The 17,269-nt window shown below is 46.9% G+C and overlaps 1 protein-coding gene and 1 long non-coding RNA gene across 2 annotated transcripts in view; one reads left to right on the top strand and one right to left on the bottom strand.

Moving 5' to 3' along the window:
- Window positions 1-17,269, top strand: part of COPS8 (COP9 signalosome subunit 8) — a 439,461-nt gene that overhangs the window by 42,327 nt on the left and 379,865 nt on the right. The gene's annotated exons all lie outside the window — the stretch shown is intronic.
- Window positions 1,480-13,996, bottom strand: LOC126932631 (uncharacterized). The gene is made up of 3 exons (XR_007718252.1): window positions 13,563-13,996; window positions 9,326-9,528; window positions 1,480-6,044 (listed from the first exon to the last, which is right to left on the bottom strand). It is a non-coding gene; the product is annotated as an uncharacterized LOC126932631 (long non-coding RNA).

Below are 17,269 nucleotides of genomic sequence, written 5' to 3'. Positions count from 1 at the left end.
CGCCCGCCACCTCGCCCGGCTAGTTTTTTGTATTTCTTAATAGAGACGGGGTTTCACCGTGTTAGCCAGGATGGTCTCGATCTCCTGACCTTGTGATCCGCCCGTCTCGGCCTCCCAAAGTGCTGGGATTACAGGCTTGAGCCACCGCGCCCGGCCTTGAGAGCAGCTTTTTCAATCTTGTGCCCAAGGCACCTCTCTCCCCTCACTCAGCCCCAGCCCTGGCTTCTAGATGTGATCACCCCATTTTACAGATGAGAACTCTGTCATGGAGGCAACAAAGACTGTGACCGAGCTCCTAGGGCTGAGACAGGATTCCAGTCCGGGTCTGGCTGACATGAGCCCAAGCTGCTTCCCAGGCATTCTGCATTCTCTGCCCAGCCCTGTGGGAGGTCCTTGAGGCAGGATACAGCCACATGAACCCCGACTGAACAGTCAGTCCAGGGGAACACTCAACTTACACGAAGCAAAAAGAAACAACGTTCAAACGTCACTGTGGTACAGAGTTAGGACCCCCGGTGGATAGAGTGAGTTTCTGAAGACAGACCTGGGGGCGTCGGCTGGGTGGTTTCTTAGAGCACACATCCTACTCCACAGTCTTCGGGCTGGACTGGCTCAGCCCCTTGTGCTCATTAATGGAGCCTTTGCCACCTGCCAAGACCTGCAGCATGGTTTGCAGTGGGGAGAATCTGCAGGCTGGCTGGAGCTACTGTCAGTGGGGAAATAGGGCCCACGTCCAGGCTCAGCTCACCCCACTGTTGCTGTTTCACAACTTAGCACCTCCCAGACTAGAGGTCTAAGTGAGCGAGTGTCTGGGACAGGCTCTTCCTGGAGCCCTGGGACTTGCTCATGTCCCTCCGCTCCTTGTTCTACACCCTCCTCCTGCACTGGCTCCTTCTGTTCTACTGCTGACATGCGGGAGTATCCCCATCTCAGGGAAGCCCCCCTTCTGCACTGGCCTCCCCGTCTCCACCAGCTGGGATGCTGTGGGTCCTCTGGAGTCAAGCCGTCTGCCTGGGACAGAGCATGGCCAGCATGGTTAAAAGAGCCTGAACCTGAATCTGACCCACGGGCTGCCAGGCTCACATGAGGTCACATAGGAATCACGGCTTAGCCATTACCTAGTCATCCTTCATTCCATCACCTGCTGCTCAAGGACTGGGGCGCTGTCACACGTGCATACTGCACAGCTTCTCAAAGGCCAACCTATCACAGTGTCATACGGAAAGCAGGCTTGCAACACACAATTGTTGAATTAATAAAGTTCCCATGAGGAGAAAGTGGAGCTCACGGGATGGCAAGTTCAATTAAGGAAATCCAGGGGGCACTGGATTTGGAGGTGCAGAGGTGCCCAGCAGAGAAGCTTATGAATCAAGTTGAGAAGAGAGGTTTGTCGTCCCCTGCTTGAAGGTTGAGAAATTTAGAGTGGGTTGAACCTAGATTCAACTCCTGGCTGTGAGACTTTGGTTCATTTACTGAGTCTTTTTAACCTTTAGTCTTCTCATCAGGAGAAAATGGGGATAATGACAGCAGCAGCCTGCAAGGCATGTTTTGGGGATTTAATGAGATGTGAGTGGAAGGCCCATGCATCATGACAAAGGTCAGCAGTTCGTCCTGAAGCCTGGGCTTGCTGTGCTCTTGGCAGAGGGCAGTGGCCCTCTCACACCTCTTTGCAGGTAGCCAGGGACAGAACAGTTCAGAGCTCCCCACAGGTTGGCCTGCCCTTCCCTGGAGTGCAGCTCTGGGGAATGGGGCTGCGAGCCAATGCCCTCACCTGCACCGGGCAGCCCAGTCTGAAATCTGCTGGTGGCCAGGGTGGCAATGACCGTGACTTGGCTGCACCTTCCACAGCCTGATGTCCACGCAGGAGTCCTCACATCAGACTTTTTAACCCTTCAATGTCTAAGGTAGGCTTTAAAGGCTGGGAAGAGGTACCTCTCCATCTCTCTCACATTCTGTCTGGGATGTCATATATCAGAATCAGACAAATTTTCTCTCTCTTGGCCACCAATGCCATATTTGCTTAGGGTAGAAAATTAGGGAAATACAGAAAAGTGAACACACACATAAACACAAATATACATAGATGCATACACATACACACATCAGCCATCATATCTCTAACAAGAAGAAGACATGTTTAATATTTTGCTTTATTACAATCTGTGTTTTTAAATACATTTTTTTATATAAATGAAATCCCTATATAGGTAATTTTTAACCTGCTTTGGTTGTTATTTAACATTAGAACACAAGTGTTTTCCTGTTTTGTTTTGCTTTTTGTTTGTTTGTTTTTTTGAGCAGGGTCTTGCTCTGTCACCCAGACTGAAATGCAGTATGTGATCTCAGCTCACTGCAACCTCTGCCTCCTGGGTTCAAGTGAGTCTCCTGCCTCAGCCTCCAGAGTAGCTGGGACTACAGGCATGCACCACCACACCTGGCTGATTTTTGTATTTTTAGTAGAGGCAGGGTTTCACCATGTTGACCAGGCTGGTCTCGAACTCCTGACCTCAAATGATCCACCGACCTCTGCCTCCCAAAGTGCTGGGATCCCAAAGTGCTGGGATTACAGGCATGAGCCAGCATGCCTGGCCTGTTTCCCTGGCTTTAAAGATGTTTGATAAACATATAATTCAATGCCTGAATGCATCATGATCTACATACTCTGTTCCCTGATTTTGGACACAGATTACTTCTAATTTTTCTCTATTATAAATATTGCTGTGATAGATATGAAAATGTATTTTATATCAAATTCTGCCTATATTTTTCCTGAAAAATATTTTAACCAGATCTGATGTTGCTAAGAAGAAGGGAGAAATAAGCTAGTTTTTAAATGCTTTTTCTCTGAAAGAGCACACAGTAAACATTTTTGACTAAGTGTTCCATCAAGTCTCCATCACAACTATTCAGCTCTGCCATCGTACCACAAAAACATCCACAGAAATTTGGGTGTGGCTGTGTTCCAGAAAACTTTATTTACAAAAACAGGCAGTGGGCCAGATTTGGCCCGCCAGCCATAGTGAGCTGACCTGCTCTTCCGACACCAGCCTGGTCCACACTCCGCCTGCCACTGAGGTAGCCTCTTTCTTCTTGCCTGGCTAACATCAGCTCTTCCATTAGGTTTCAGTAAATATTCCTTTCCCAGGGAGCTCATTCCTGAGTCTTTAGAATGGACTCTGTCTTTTAGAACAGTTATCCCTGCTGTAATTAAAGAGATCTTTACAGAGAAAATCATAATTCGCTGATTTCCCTTCATCATCTGAAATGTCCGTGGCTTTCTTGGCTCTTTCCTTCTTGAGTCTTCTAGGGCCTACTGTAGATTTTCCACACAGAAGGAAATCTGATGCATCAAATCATGCGACGCAACGTACTTTTCACACCAACAACCGTGAGGCCCTGAAGGTCAGTGCGCTAATCCTCACAACAGGCCCATGAGATGAGCGTGGTTCTCGCTTTTACAGAAGAGCAAATGCAAGATGAGAGAAGCTCAATAACTCACACCAAGTCCCGGGGCTGGTGAGGGAAACGTTGACCTGGAAAAAGCTGCTGGCATGCTCCCCAGAGAGTCCACTCAAAAGACAGGAAGGCACAACCAATGACCTGGATCCCATCGCCTCGCCTGGGGAGGGAAGCTGAGAAGAAGCCACAGAAGGATCAACTCATACTTCCATTTATTAGGCTTGGTCAGAACAAGGAGGCAAACTTGGCCTGGCTTTTATGCAGCCACTCAATTTTCTAATCAAATTATTAATTTGATCGACAGATATAAATTGAGCCTACACCAGGTGCCACGCTGAGAATAGCATGGGGAGTGAAGCTGGCTTTCCCTGGTGACTCATGGAGAGGCAGACATTGAACCATCACACACACGCACGCATGCACATGTGCACACACACATACATTCTCTTTCTATAATTACAACTGGGATAACTGTTCTAAAAGACAGAATCCATTCTAAAGTCTCTGGGAAGAGCTCTCGGGGAGAGGAATATTTAGTGAAACCTAATGGAAGAGCAGGTGTTAGCCAGGCAAGAAGAAAGAGGCTACCCCAGTGGCGGGTGGAGCGTGGACCAGGCCTGGATTCGGAACAGCAGGTCAGCTCACTAGCTGGTAGGCCAAATCTGGCTACTCTCTGTTTTTATAAACAAAGTTTGACTGGAATATAACCACACCCAAATGTCTGTGTCTGTTTTTGCGGTATGATGGCAGAGCTGAAGAGTTGTGATGGAGACTTTATGAAACACTTAGCCTCAAATGTTTACTGAATGGTCTAGAGAAAAAGTTCAAACATCCCAACTCTGGAGAAACAGGAAAAGGTGGCTGGGGCATGGTGAAAGAGGGGCCATCAGTGGGACCTTATGGGCCTCAGGGACCACAGGAGAGAGTTGGATATGGTTTGGATTTGTGTCCCTGCCCAAATCTCATGTTGAATTGTAACCCTCAGTGTTGGAGGTGGGGCCGGTGGGAGGTGATGGGATCATGGGTGCAGGTCCTTCATGAATGGTTTAGCGCCATCCCTTGGTGCTGTTCTCGGTGACAGTGAGTGAGTTACTGTGCTGTCTGGTTGTCTGAAAGTGTGTAGCACCCTCCCGCCTTGCCCCTGCTTTTGCCGTGTGCTTTTTGCCGTGTGCAAACAGTTCCCCCTTAGCTTTTCCTATGATTGTGAGTTTTCCTGAAGCCTCCCTAGAGGCTGAGCAGGTGCAGGCACCATGAGTCTTGTACAGCCTGCAGAACTGTGAGCCAATGAAACCTCTTCTCTGTATAGATTACCCAGCCTTGGGTGTTTCTTTATAACAATGCAAGAATAAACTAATACAATACCTTTCCTGAGAGATAAGAGAGAACCACTGAAGGTTATGAGCAGACCAGTGAGAGGTTTATGTTTGTTTTTCTGACACGGAGTCTCTCTCTGTCACCCAAGCTGGATGCAGTGGCGTGATCTCAGCTCACTGCAACCTCTGCCTCCCGGATTCAAGTGATTCTCCTGCCTCACCCTCCCGAGTAGCTGGGATTACAGGTGCCTGCTACCACACCCGACTAATTTTTGTATTTATTTTTAGTACAGATGAGATTTCGCTATGTTGGCCAGGTTGGTCTCAAACTCCTGACCTCAAGTGATCCACCCGCCTTGGCCTTCCGAAGTGCTGGGATTACAGGAGTGAGCCACCAAGCCTGGTCTGATTTATATTTTTTTAAAATTACATCTTTGATGTAACAGTCCCTAATACTCAGCCTTAGTCTTGTTTTTCTTGATTTATAGTAGTTCTTAATAAATATTTGCTAAATGAATGAAATAATCTTAGTAAAATTTTAGGTGACATTCAGATATAATGGAAACACAGTCACATCATGAAGTTCTTGATTATTGATATTTTTACCTCAAGCTATTTCTTTTTAGAAAGCGTTCATCCTGTAAATAAACAAACTATTCTCAAATGTTTTCTATTAACACTTTCTACAATTAATTGCTGTCGTTTTTGGCAGTGATATTCTAGCTCAATAATTTAGCTCAAAGCAGATTAGCTGTACGGAGGGTAAGGTTATAATAATGATTACCTTTTTTTGAGATGGAGTCTCACTCTTTTGCCCATGCTAGAGTGCAGTGGCACCATCTCAGCTCACTGCAACCTCCATCTCCCGGGTTCCAGTGATTCTTCTGCCTCAGCCTCCTGAGCAGCTGGGACTACAGGCGCGTGCCACCATGCCCGGCTAATTTTTTTGTATTTTTAGTAGAGATGGAGTTTCATCATGTTGGCCAGGCTGGTCTCAAACTCCTGACCTCAGGTGATCCATTTGCCTCGGCCTCCCAAAGCGCTGGGATTACAGGCGTGAGCTACCGTGCATGGCCCAATGATTGCCTCTTGATTTTGCTGTGCCTGGTTGCTGCTGCCGTGAAGCCCAGTTCCCCCACTGAATTGGGTATCAGTTCGCAATGCAGAGCTTCCCAAGGATGCCAGGCTCAATGGGTCCACTTGCTTATTAGTGTCAGGTGACACTTACAGGTCAGAGCAAAAGTGTTAGTTTCCTCTTTGAGCAAGGTTGTCCTGGCCGGAAGATACAAGAACATCCCAATATGACCATCTGGTCAACCTGACAATTAACTGACCCTGCTGAAGCAAGTCCTGGGGGCCAAGGGGCTGCCCCCTGGCCATGACCGTGCACACAAACACATACCCATGCACACATTCCCATGTGCACACACCTGCACACACGTTTTTACCCTTATTCCTAATCACGTGTGTTGCAGTGGTCAGTGTGATGGTTAATGTTATGTGTTGACTTGACTGAGCCATGAGGTAACTAGATATCTGGGCAAATATTATTCTGGGTGTATCTGTAGGGCGTTTCTGGGTGAGAGCCACATTTGAGTCAGCAGAATGAGGAAAGTGGATGGCCCTCCCTTGTGGGTGGGCCTCCGCCCCGCAGCTGAAGACCTGGCTAGAACAAAAGGCTGAGTAAGCAGGAACTCCTCCTGCCCAACTATTTGAGCTGGGCCATGGTCTGTTTCCTGCTTTTAGACTCAGAATGAAGCACCAGCTCTTCTTAGGTCTGAAGCCTGCCAGCTTTTGGACTTGGAACTACACCATTGGCTCTTCAGGGTCTCCAGCTTTCTGACTGCAGATGCTGGGGCTTCTTGGCCTCTATAATTGCATGAGCCAATTCCTTATAATAAATCTCTCTCTCTGTACACACACACACACACACACACACACACACACACACACACACACACACACACACACACACAATCTGTTCCGTTTCTCTGAAGAAATGCAGTGTATTAGATAAAGAAATAACAGTGTATTAGATTAGTCAGTATATATAAACAATGGGATATAGGCATAGATATGGATATATATTATTATGGGAATTGGCTTGTGAGATTATGGAGGTGGAGAAGACACACCGGAGACCATCTGCAAGCTGGAGAACCAGGGAAACCTGGTGGCCTAGCCCAGTCAAAGTCAGAAGGCCTAAGAACCTAGGACCTGAGGGAGTAACTCTCCTTACAAAGAGTCCTGGAGTCCCAAGGCCAGGGAGCCTGGAGTTCTGATGACCAGGGGCAGGAGAAGATGTGTGTCCCAAATGCAGAAACAGAGAATTCACCCTTCATCGGCCTTTGGTTCTATGTGGGCCCTCAGCCCACTGGAGGGTACTACCCACATTGTGAGATGGATCTTCTTGACTCAGCCCGGAATCAAATGCTAGCCTCTTCCGGAGGCACTTCATAGACCACCCGGAGATAACACTTTACCAGCCAGCAAGGAATCCCTTAACCCAGTGAAGTAAGCACCCAAAATTAACTCTCAGAAGCAATCAGTATTTTCCAAATGTGACTCAGCAATTCCACCTTCCCAGTTAGCTTACTCTCTGCATTATAATTTCCGTCTTCCTTAAAATTGACTTTTTTTTTTTTTTTGAGACAGTCTTACTCTGTTGCCCAGGCTGGAGTGCAATGGCATGATCTTGGCTCACTGCAACATCTGCCTCCTGGGTTCAAGTGATTCTCCTGCCTCAGCCTCCCAAGTAGCTGGGATTACAGGTGCCTGCCACCACGCCTGGCTAGTTTTTGTATTTTTAGCGGAGATGGGGTTTAACCATGTTGGCCAGGCTGGTCTCAAACTTCTGACCTCAAGTGATCCACTCGCCTCAGCCTCCTAAAGTGCTGGGATTACAGGCATGAGCCACTGTGCCTGGCCTGACTTATTTTCATAATACATGATGTTAAGAAGGGACCTTAGTGTCACTGCTTCTCCTTGAAAGCCACCATCATTTACCGCGAATAAAGGCCAAGTCGTGCTGTCACCCTTAGGGTAGTTTCTGTGACCTGCCTAGTCTCAGCCTTCGAGGCCCGCTCGCTCTCTCTGCTAAACTGAGAGGTAAACCAGTGCTGGATGTCAAAGGTGGAGGCGGCCAAGATAGAGACAGAGGCTATAAAGTTCTCACTGTGTGATTTATGACTCGATGGCTTGCACTTGTCCCACACTGCAGAACAGTGGCTGATCCCTGGGGTCAGCCCTGCCCCTGTCCCTGGGCGCTGACCCGTAGCCTCAGCTTCCCTTAAAGACAGAGGTCAAGAGAAAGCCGGAGAGTGGTTCTCAAGCCTTGTTTTACTGAAAAATCACCAGAAGAGTTTGGTAGAAATGCAGCTCCTGGGGCAGTGGAAAGAATCTCCAGAGGTTCTGATTTGGAGAGAGGTTGAGGAGTGGACATGTTTACAAGCATCCAGGTCATTCTTGTGCAGGTAGCTGCGCCCTGCCCTCAGAGACACAGCAGGGGGCTTGGACAATGATGGTCTGGTTTCAGCGCAGTCTTTCTGGATGAAGGCCTCCAGCCAAACAACAATAAATAGCTCTCAACCAGCCTGAGACAGGGGTCTGGCTTCATTCACACCAGTGTGGTTTAGAAAAAAATCTATGCACTATAAATGCACACACAATTCTATCTGCTTATAGAGTGATTTTGGTTTGAACCACTTTATTGCCAGATTCCTGGAATGAGAAGTTGTTAGGTGTTTACTCACATCAACAAAGAGTTCAATAAAATGTAAAATGCATTTAATACTCACTCTGGGTTAGAGGGGTACGTGCCAGCTGCCTTCTGGGACAGCAGCTACATTCAGGCAGTGAGAACTCAGAAGTTCCCTGCTCACCGGGAGTCCTGAACAGCAGTTCATTTCCACTTTCTGTGGGGGCTTCACAGTGGCCCCAAGAAGACAATGTCCCTTTCCCACTCCCTGAAACTGTGAGTGTTACCTCACATGGCACAAAGCGTGGTTCGGTGAAGGGTCCTGGGCCTTGAGCCTAATGTAATGGCAAGTGTTCTTGTAAGAACGGAGCAGAGGGAGTTCATACGAGCAGAAGAGAAGGGGCCACGGGCTGGTGGTGGGGAGGAGGCGAGACAGGTACTGGAATGATGCTGTTTCCAGCCTAAGAGTCCCTGGAACCACTGGAAGCTCCAGGGAATTCTTTCCTAGGTCCTTTGGAGGGAGCACAGCCCTGCCACCACTTTGATATCAAACTTCCGGCCTCAGAACTATGAGAGAATAAATTTCCGTTGTTATAAGCCAGCAAATACGTGGTAATTTGTTACAAATAGCAGCCTCAGGAAATGAATGCACCTCCTAGGAGGACTCAGGAATGAAACTCAAGGAGCTGTGGACGTGGCTCTCTATAAACAAGATAAACCTCTTGGTTCTCCACAAAGAGGGTCAGACAAACTGAACAGCTGTGTTTCTCGTGGAATATGGATGCAGGTGTACACACACACACATTCACACACTCACAATGACTTTGCTACAAAGATGTGGGTTCTGTGCTCTCACCTGGGCAGGCCTGGCTAAGCAGGCTGTGCAGCCGTGAGTGGGTAACGCCCCCTGTGCTTCTTCATGGCCTGCCAGACGTAGCGTACTTTCCTCTGCCCCAGAGATTGTGCAGTTCTGCGGGGCACCTCTCTTCCCTGACTCCAAGAGGCCTTTGGGGCCAGGCAACGGGGTTGGCTGTGCTCTTGGGAAAATCCGGAGCAGCGCTGCCCAAAGGAAATACAGTGTAAGCCCTACACTCGACCTTAAATTTTCTAGAATACAAGCTTTAGACCTTTAAACATAAGGTGAAATTAATTTTAATAATATATTTGATTGGTCTCAGTATATCCAACATTATTTTCACAGGCGCCCTTTATGGGAATTATGTGTGAAATATTTTACCTTGTTTTCTTATGTTGACTTCTAAATTGGGCATGTATTTTACACTTTCAGAGCATCTCATTTTGAGCATGGGCAGTCCCAGTGCTCACTAACCACACAGCCAGTGGCATCTGTCCTGGACAACATGAGGTCAGTGCTCAGGGAACTGAGAAGGTAGGAGTTGGGCCTCAGGGGCTGCTGGACTCCCTCTGGTACCCCTTATCTCTGGTATTTGATTTTCAAGGCCCCTGATGGCAATTCTTTGCAAATCCTTCCCAGGAGGCTGGCCTGTGTGTGTGTTCATGTGTGGTTGTGTTTGAGGGCTGGGTCCATGCGTCTGCAAATGGGGGAACAGTGCCCCCAGGAAGTCATAGCCCAGATGACAGAGCAAGGCAGACACCACGGCTATGATGCTGGCCATGGTCCAGAGAGCTGAAAAAACTTCCCATCAGCTCTGAGTGAATGCCTGGGGGATTGCGGGAATGGAGCTGGGTTGAAGTCTGGAGTCCTTAAATCATGGAATCTTCTAGAACAAAATCTCCCCATGTTGCCTCGGTTAGTGAAAGCCCTGGATATTCCAGCCTTGAAGTATCTTTAAGGGGGAGAATGGGAGGAGAAATGGTTTCACCTCGTTTTGAATGGAAAGTTAATTGCTTTTTGGAAAGTTGTTTTCAGCCAGATGAGGACCACACAGAGGAAAAATAAAACACACACACACACACATTGCCCGCGGATGGGAGTTTAGCCAACAGTGACAATAGCCGTCTGCTTCTCCGAGTCTGATGGACACTGAGGGCAACCCGAGGCAGGGCCATTGTTTACCCTGACAGCTTAACAGCAGGCTTGAAGGGAGGGGAGGCTGCGATGGCAGTGGGGAGCTGTGAACACTTAATCCGTCACAGAAACTTCGAGGGCATCAGGCGCCGTGGAGCCCAGACCAGCCAAACCCTTAATTGTTGGGCAATTCGCTGTCTCGGCTGCCCTCATCTGAACCTGTTAGATGCCAGCACAGCACATTAGGCAAGGACCTGCCGTGTGGGAGGGCCCACGGGAGGGTGTGGACGCCTCGGTCCCCGGGAGACGTGGGACATATGATGGATATTCACCTGTCCACTGTGCTTGTCTCATTTATTCAAATTAACTGGTGCCCAGAGCTGGAAAGAAATGAATCTGGACTCAGACAAAGATGAATTACGGTAAAAATGGAAATTACAATTCAGAAAACTAATATCGTCAGGCCACTGGGATTTTATTAGCTAATCAAGGCTGTGATATTGGACTTCTGAAAATGTTGCTTTGATTAAATTTTTGCCTTGTATCCACAAGGACTTGTCAGGATACGTGTCTAGTGATGCGGGGAAGGAGTAGCACAGCCTGTGAGGAGCTGCTAACACCCTTTTCCTTCTCTCGTGTTTCCGTTTTGTTGCCCAAGTACATCAACTTCTTGAAGTTGACAATGCTTGAAGTCATATTAGACCCAAAATGACAAGCCACCACACAAAACCACGGTCAAGCATTTTTCAGATTTCTCAGGATGGCTACCCATCTTGTAGCAGGTACTGGGGTGCTGTAGGCCCCCGAGCAGTGAGCATGCAGCGTGTGAAAGGAAACAGCAGGGCCATTAACTTGGGATACTGTTGCAGCTCCCCACATCCTTATCTTGTGCATTCTCTGAATTGCTGATATTCAGCTTTTTCCCTTGGCTATGTCTTTAGCACCTTGACTCCTTGACTGGGGTCATCTACCACAAGCTCTGGCCACTCCATCCTCACCACCCCTACGGCATCAGAACTGACCCTGACCTACACTCCTGCTGTGTCTCTAAGGGGGATCCTACCAGCCCAGGCTCCTAAGCCTGTGCTATCCAACTCACATCCTTCTGAATTCGGTGAGGGGGTATCAAACCATTCCCTGCAAAGTCTCCATACCTGAGATCCTCCAGCGTAAGTGGTGTTTTCCAGTTTCTTTCCAGGGCTTCCCAGCAAGTAGACTCTGCTAGAAACCCATTGTCTAACTAGCAATGTAGATATTTAGGGAGTAATGCCCAGGAGCAACCCTCAACTGCTGAGGAAGGAAGCCAATAGATGATGGCCCCTTAGCCTGAATCCCTGGAGGGGTCCTTCCAAGGGTCTCAGGTGGGATTGAGTTCTCCCTGTCCTTGGTGAGCATCTTAGTAACATGCACTTATATTGGCTTTCCTTCCTCTTCTCACTCCCTCTGGTCCTTGGCTCTAGTTCCCTGGGATCATCTCCATGAGAATCTAGACGCTCATAAGTGCTTTACTTCAGGGCCTTTTATGGAGGAGTCAGAGGATAGAGAGGCAAGCCCACCATCCGCTAAGTCCCAAGTCTCACCAAGAGTGTGAAAAACAATGATAGCGCATAAATATTGCATACTTCTAAGATGCCAGGTACTGTGCAAAGTGCTTTATAGGCATTATTTTATTTAATTCTCACAAATATTTTACATGGTAAATACTATTTTATCCCCATTTTACAGGTGAGGAGACTGAGACTGAATCACGGAGAAGCAGAGGAACTTGCCCAGCCAGGTTCCATGGCTCAGGCTTGGTAAAACTGGGATTTAATTCAAGCAGGTAGAATTTGGTCTGACCATGCAAAACACTGCCTCCACAATTAGTTAATTAATTTTCTTTAAGATAAATGAATTTGCTTTGTGCTGCTTGAACTTATGAGGCTTTCAGTTATCTGGGAATGATGGACCAAAAAAAACAAACCAACCAAACAATGATGGGAGTTACACAGCCCATTGTTGCCTTGAAATACTGAGCAGGTCTCTGAGACTCTGTAATTCAACCTTCTGCCTGAAGATAGCAAGGATCAGAAAACAAGGGTGACAGTGGGGCTACATTAAAATGAAGGAAGGGTTGGCCCATTCAATGCCCTTAGTCTTGTCATTTTTTAGGATAATTGGAAATGGATTGAAACCCAGAGAGCCCCGACTCCCCGCAGGACGTGTGCTTCCTCCTCAGGCAGCATATTAAAGGCCCTCCTGCATTCCTTCCATGTAATTTGATAATGCTGATAAAATCATTTATCATCCCGTGAGCTGCACTGACTATCTTATTAGAGTATAACTGGAGGCTCCGAATGCGGCTGATCCTGACATGCTTTAATTAGAGCTTAAAAAGTATGGGCATAGGTTTCTGTTGCAAGGTGGGGACGTAACTCATGAGCGTTTAACTCTTCCCTCCCCTTACTCACACGCACGATCAAAGAAATGTGAAAGAAAAAGTTCTGTATCTTCACTGGAAAATAGAAAGGCTGCCATCAACAGGCTGAAAATGATGAGGAATTTCTGCAGATCAGAGGGACTAAGATGTCTACAACACAACAAAGCAGAATTCCCACCAGACACCCCCAAACTCCGGAACGGTTGTGTCTTCTTTAAAGTCTATGGTTGCACTGCAACGTATCTCAAGAGTTTCACCTTAGGATGACTGCAGTGTAATCACCTGATTACAATGATGACTAACCTCAGGAGTACGGCCTTCCATGCCAGAATCCTTGGAGGATGCTCAGGAATCTGCATTTGCCTGAAGTTCCCCAGGGATTCTATGCACAGACAGGGCAGCCTCAGCAATGTGATACGTAGATTTTCTTATTGTAAGGTGATGTGAAATGCCAGGCTTTGAACACACACGTTTGCAGAACAAAGACTGCCAGAGGCCAGAGCTACCCATTTTGAGTTTTTCCATTTCATTCTCATAGTGGCCAACAGACGCGGTGGCCATTTAAAAGATGTCTGGGCTTCTCTGAAATGCTGTTTCCCTTCCTGCTGAGGTTCTCCTACCCCCAGAAATTGACAAGAGCCTGAACACGTTCCTGTCCGTCCTCTCTCGCGCGGGTCATCTTACCTGTGGTGTGGATGATCAGTGCAACCTGCCAGGCCATTCCCGGCTTGTCTCTCAGCTCACCCTCCTGCTGTTGATCATCTCCCCTCACCAATGCCAGAAAACCCCATCTAAAAGGCAAATATCTTCTAGCACGCAGGGAGAATCAGAGAAGCAGGAAGCAACAACATGCCCTGTAACTCCCTTTATGCTTCTTTGTTGACTTGTCCTGAATGAATTGAGGAAAGTCCCGTCGTCGTATGGTTGGTTTGTTTTTTTTTTGGTCCATCATTCCCAGATAACTGAAAGCCCTCCAGCCGCATCTAGTCCCAAGATCAGTCTCATTTTAATAATTAAAAAATCCTGTGAGTTGTCATGTCAAACCTTTGAAAGGTTTCCATCCAGTTTAGAGTGTCTTCCCTCTCTCCAGCCCCCAGCTTCTGGCTTCCAGGGCTAGAGAGAAGTGAGCAGCTGATGACCCGCCTCTTCCGCCTCTGGTGTGGCCCAGGCCTGCTGGCAAGACTGTCCCGCGGGAGGGTCTGATAGTGCAAGGACTTGGTGCTTACTGTTCTGGACAATGCCCTTGGAAATTTTCAGAGCTCTGTCTCAGGTCTTGGGTTCAGGACAAAGTTGCCTACTCGTTATCAAAACCCAGCACTGCTTCCTTTCTGCTTCGGGATAAACTCAGTATGTCCCCACAGGACTTAGGACACTGGTCTCTCCCAACCCCATAGGCCGTGCCTTCTACCCCGTCCCCCCATTGCCAGAGCCTCGCCCAAGGTCTTCAGGCCCTTGTTGTCCTTTACCTGCTACTCTGTCACTTGCTGTTTCCTCTGGGTGGAATGCTTCCTGCATCTCTGGCCCCTGGCTGGCCACTCCCATCTGGCCACATCCTATTTTTCTTCCAGGCCTCTGTTAGCTGTCCCTTCCTTGAGGAGGCTGCCCACCTGGGCAAATGTTCTCCAGCGTGACCCTGAGGACCCCATATTCCCCATCATAATGTTCCTCCTGTTATAGCCACTGTCTCTCTCCCATGCAGAACTGTAGGATTGTTGCCAGGCACAGAATCACAATAGGTACCTAAAAAATAATTGCCAATAGAAGGAATTAAAGACACGATTCTGCAGCCCTGAGCAGCAGCACCAGGCAGGCAAGCCGTCATTCAGCCTGTCTCAATAGGGCCTTTGGGGAGCTGGGTCAGTGGCCTTACAGGAGGTCCTGCAGTCCATTCTCGCAAGCGTTGATTTACAGGTTTCTCTTCCCAAAAGTTAGTGAGCCCTCTAACGCGTCTGCGTCTTATTCATCTTAGTAGAGGTACCACTCACGATAGTGCCCTGGGGTCTCTAAGGGTTTGCGGAAAGAATAAGTGGATGGATGGATTAATGGAAGGGTGGGAGAAAGGAAAGGAGGGAGGAAGGGAAGGAAAAAGGGTAGGAGGAAGGGAGCGAAGGACAGATAAATGGATGGAAGGATGGATGGATGAAGGAATGAGTAAGTGCAAATAGAAATCTGATCTGGGAGCATGCAGCCCATTTCGCTCTGTTAGGACTCAAGTCCTGTGTTGGGTTCAAAATTTTATGTTTTTAATAGACTGTATTTTATGTTAGTTTCTTCTGCATTAATCCTTACTCCAAAATAAAGATACGTATGATTTCTCTGAATCCATCTAGTCATTTATTCATTCAACACACATTGGGTGAGGTCTGCCCCAGGGTTCCTGCCATTGCCCTGGAGAAACTGAGCACTAACCATTAAGAAAGCTTAGCTCTGGATTAAATTTGTATCAGGCTTTCTCTGTAGAATAAAATTCAGGATAAGCATCATCTAGAGTGCCTTTTAATTCATCAACAAAGAAATAGTTTTTAAAAGAGTGACTTATGGTAACCGAGCATATTTTATTGTTATTTTCATTGTTTTTGTTTTTTAAAAAGCATAATGTACCATTTTTCCATTTAGTAGTTTATTAACTCTTATCTTCGTTCTATTTTTCTAGTACTTGTATATGAATGTCTCTCTCTCATCCATCCATCTCCATCTGTCTCTCTATCAATCATCTTTAGACTGCTTAGTCTCATGTTTCTACATATCTTGTTCTTTTATATCTTGCATACAATATTCACACATATATAACAGTTCTCTAAATATAGAGTGCTATATTGAAAAGTATAAAGTAATAAAGCATACCACATATGTACCTGGCATTTTCAAGTGTGAATAATGAAATTTTGCTAATTAGCCAATTCTGGTTATCATAGATACAGGTCTCCGATTATTTGGGTGCTTCTATTTTTAGCTCATGTTTAAGTTTTTGGACACACGTGAAAGTCCTCCGGGCCTGCGTGAAGAGTCATCAGATGCACTGTCAAGGCGGGTCTGATCCGGGAACAGCAAAACATGCCCCTTCCTAGCCTGGCAGCGGCTCCCTCCACGGTGACTCGCGATGATGTATAGCCATGCCCAGGCTTGTTATGGCACGTCCCTTGATAACTCTGTGTAATTAATTTGATGCCATCTGATGCGGCAGCAGGTTAGACATTTAAGGGATAAAAAGTTGTCCATGCCCCACGGAGCACATCTGTTTAATGGCATAATTCAAATTAATTTCCAACAATTCCATAAGAGCTCGTGGCACTGTTCCACGAGTTTCTGCCTGACGGCCTCTTGGGTGCTGCAGGCAGGCTCTGGAGAGCCATTCAGTCTGGCAACTCTTGAGTCTGTTCACAGAAGGCATGCCTTTCTTACACTCTTATTTTTAAATAACTACATACCTACAAAAAAAATTATAAAAACAGTACCCAGAGTTTCTAAATCCCTTTCCCCAGCTTCCTCAAATGTTCAGATCATCATGCTGTAATGATGTAACCAGAGTCTTATGATCAATACAACCCTATTCACTTGTATACAAACCTTATTTGAATTTTACCGGTTGTTCCCGAGATCATTTTTCTGCCTCAGGATCCAACCCGGGGTCCCTCATTGCATTTATTTCTTATGTTCCTTTCTCATATTTAATTTGGAACAGTTCTTCTATCTTGCTTTGTCTTTTATGACCTTAGTGTTATTTTTAAGAGTACCGGCTTTTTTTTTTTTAAATAGACTGAGCCTCAATTTGGGTTTTTCTGTGTTTTCTAGTTAGGTTAAGATGATGTACTTTTGGGGCTGGGCATGGTGGTTTATGCCTGTAATCCCAGCACTTTGGGAGGCCAAGACTGCTGGAGGTCAGGAGTTCAAGACAGCCTGGCCAACACGGCGAAACCCCATCTCTACTAAAAGTACAAAAATTAGCCCGGTGTGGTGGTGCATGCCTGTAATCCCAGTTACTCAAGAGGCTGAGGCAGTAGAATTGCTTGAACCTGGGAGGCAGAGCTTGCAGTGAGCCAAGATCCTGCCACTGCACTCTAGCCTGGGCAACAGAGCGAGACTCCATCTCAAAAAAAAAAAAAAAAAAAGAAAAGAAAAGAAAAAAAAAAGTTGATGTACTTTTGACAAGAATGCCACAGAAGTGATACTGTGACCTTCTCAATGCACCGTAACAGAAGATACGTGATGTCACTATGTCTCATTACTGATCATTACTTGGTTAAGGTGGTATCTGTCAGATTTCTGCACAGTTACTATTTTCCCCTTCGTTTTTTATTTTTTGTTTTTGTTTTTGTTTGTTTTGAGATGGAGTCTTGCTCTGTCACCCCGGCTGGAGTGCAGTGGCACAATCTCGACTCACTGCAAGCTCT

The sequence above is a fragment of the Macaca thibetana genome, chromosome 12 (assembly GCF_024542745.1).
Source record: "Macaca thibetana thibetana isolate TM-01 chromosome 12, ASM2454274v1, whole genome shotgun sequence".
In the NCBI taxonomy this organism is placed as follows: domain Eukaryota; kingdom Metazoa; phylum Chordata; class Mammalia; order Primates; family Cercopithecidae; genus Macaca; species Macaca thibetana.
The sequence above is the reverse complement of the archived record's forward strand: the minus strand, read 5'-3'. Positions and strand labels throughout refer to the sequence as shown.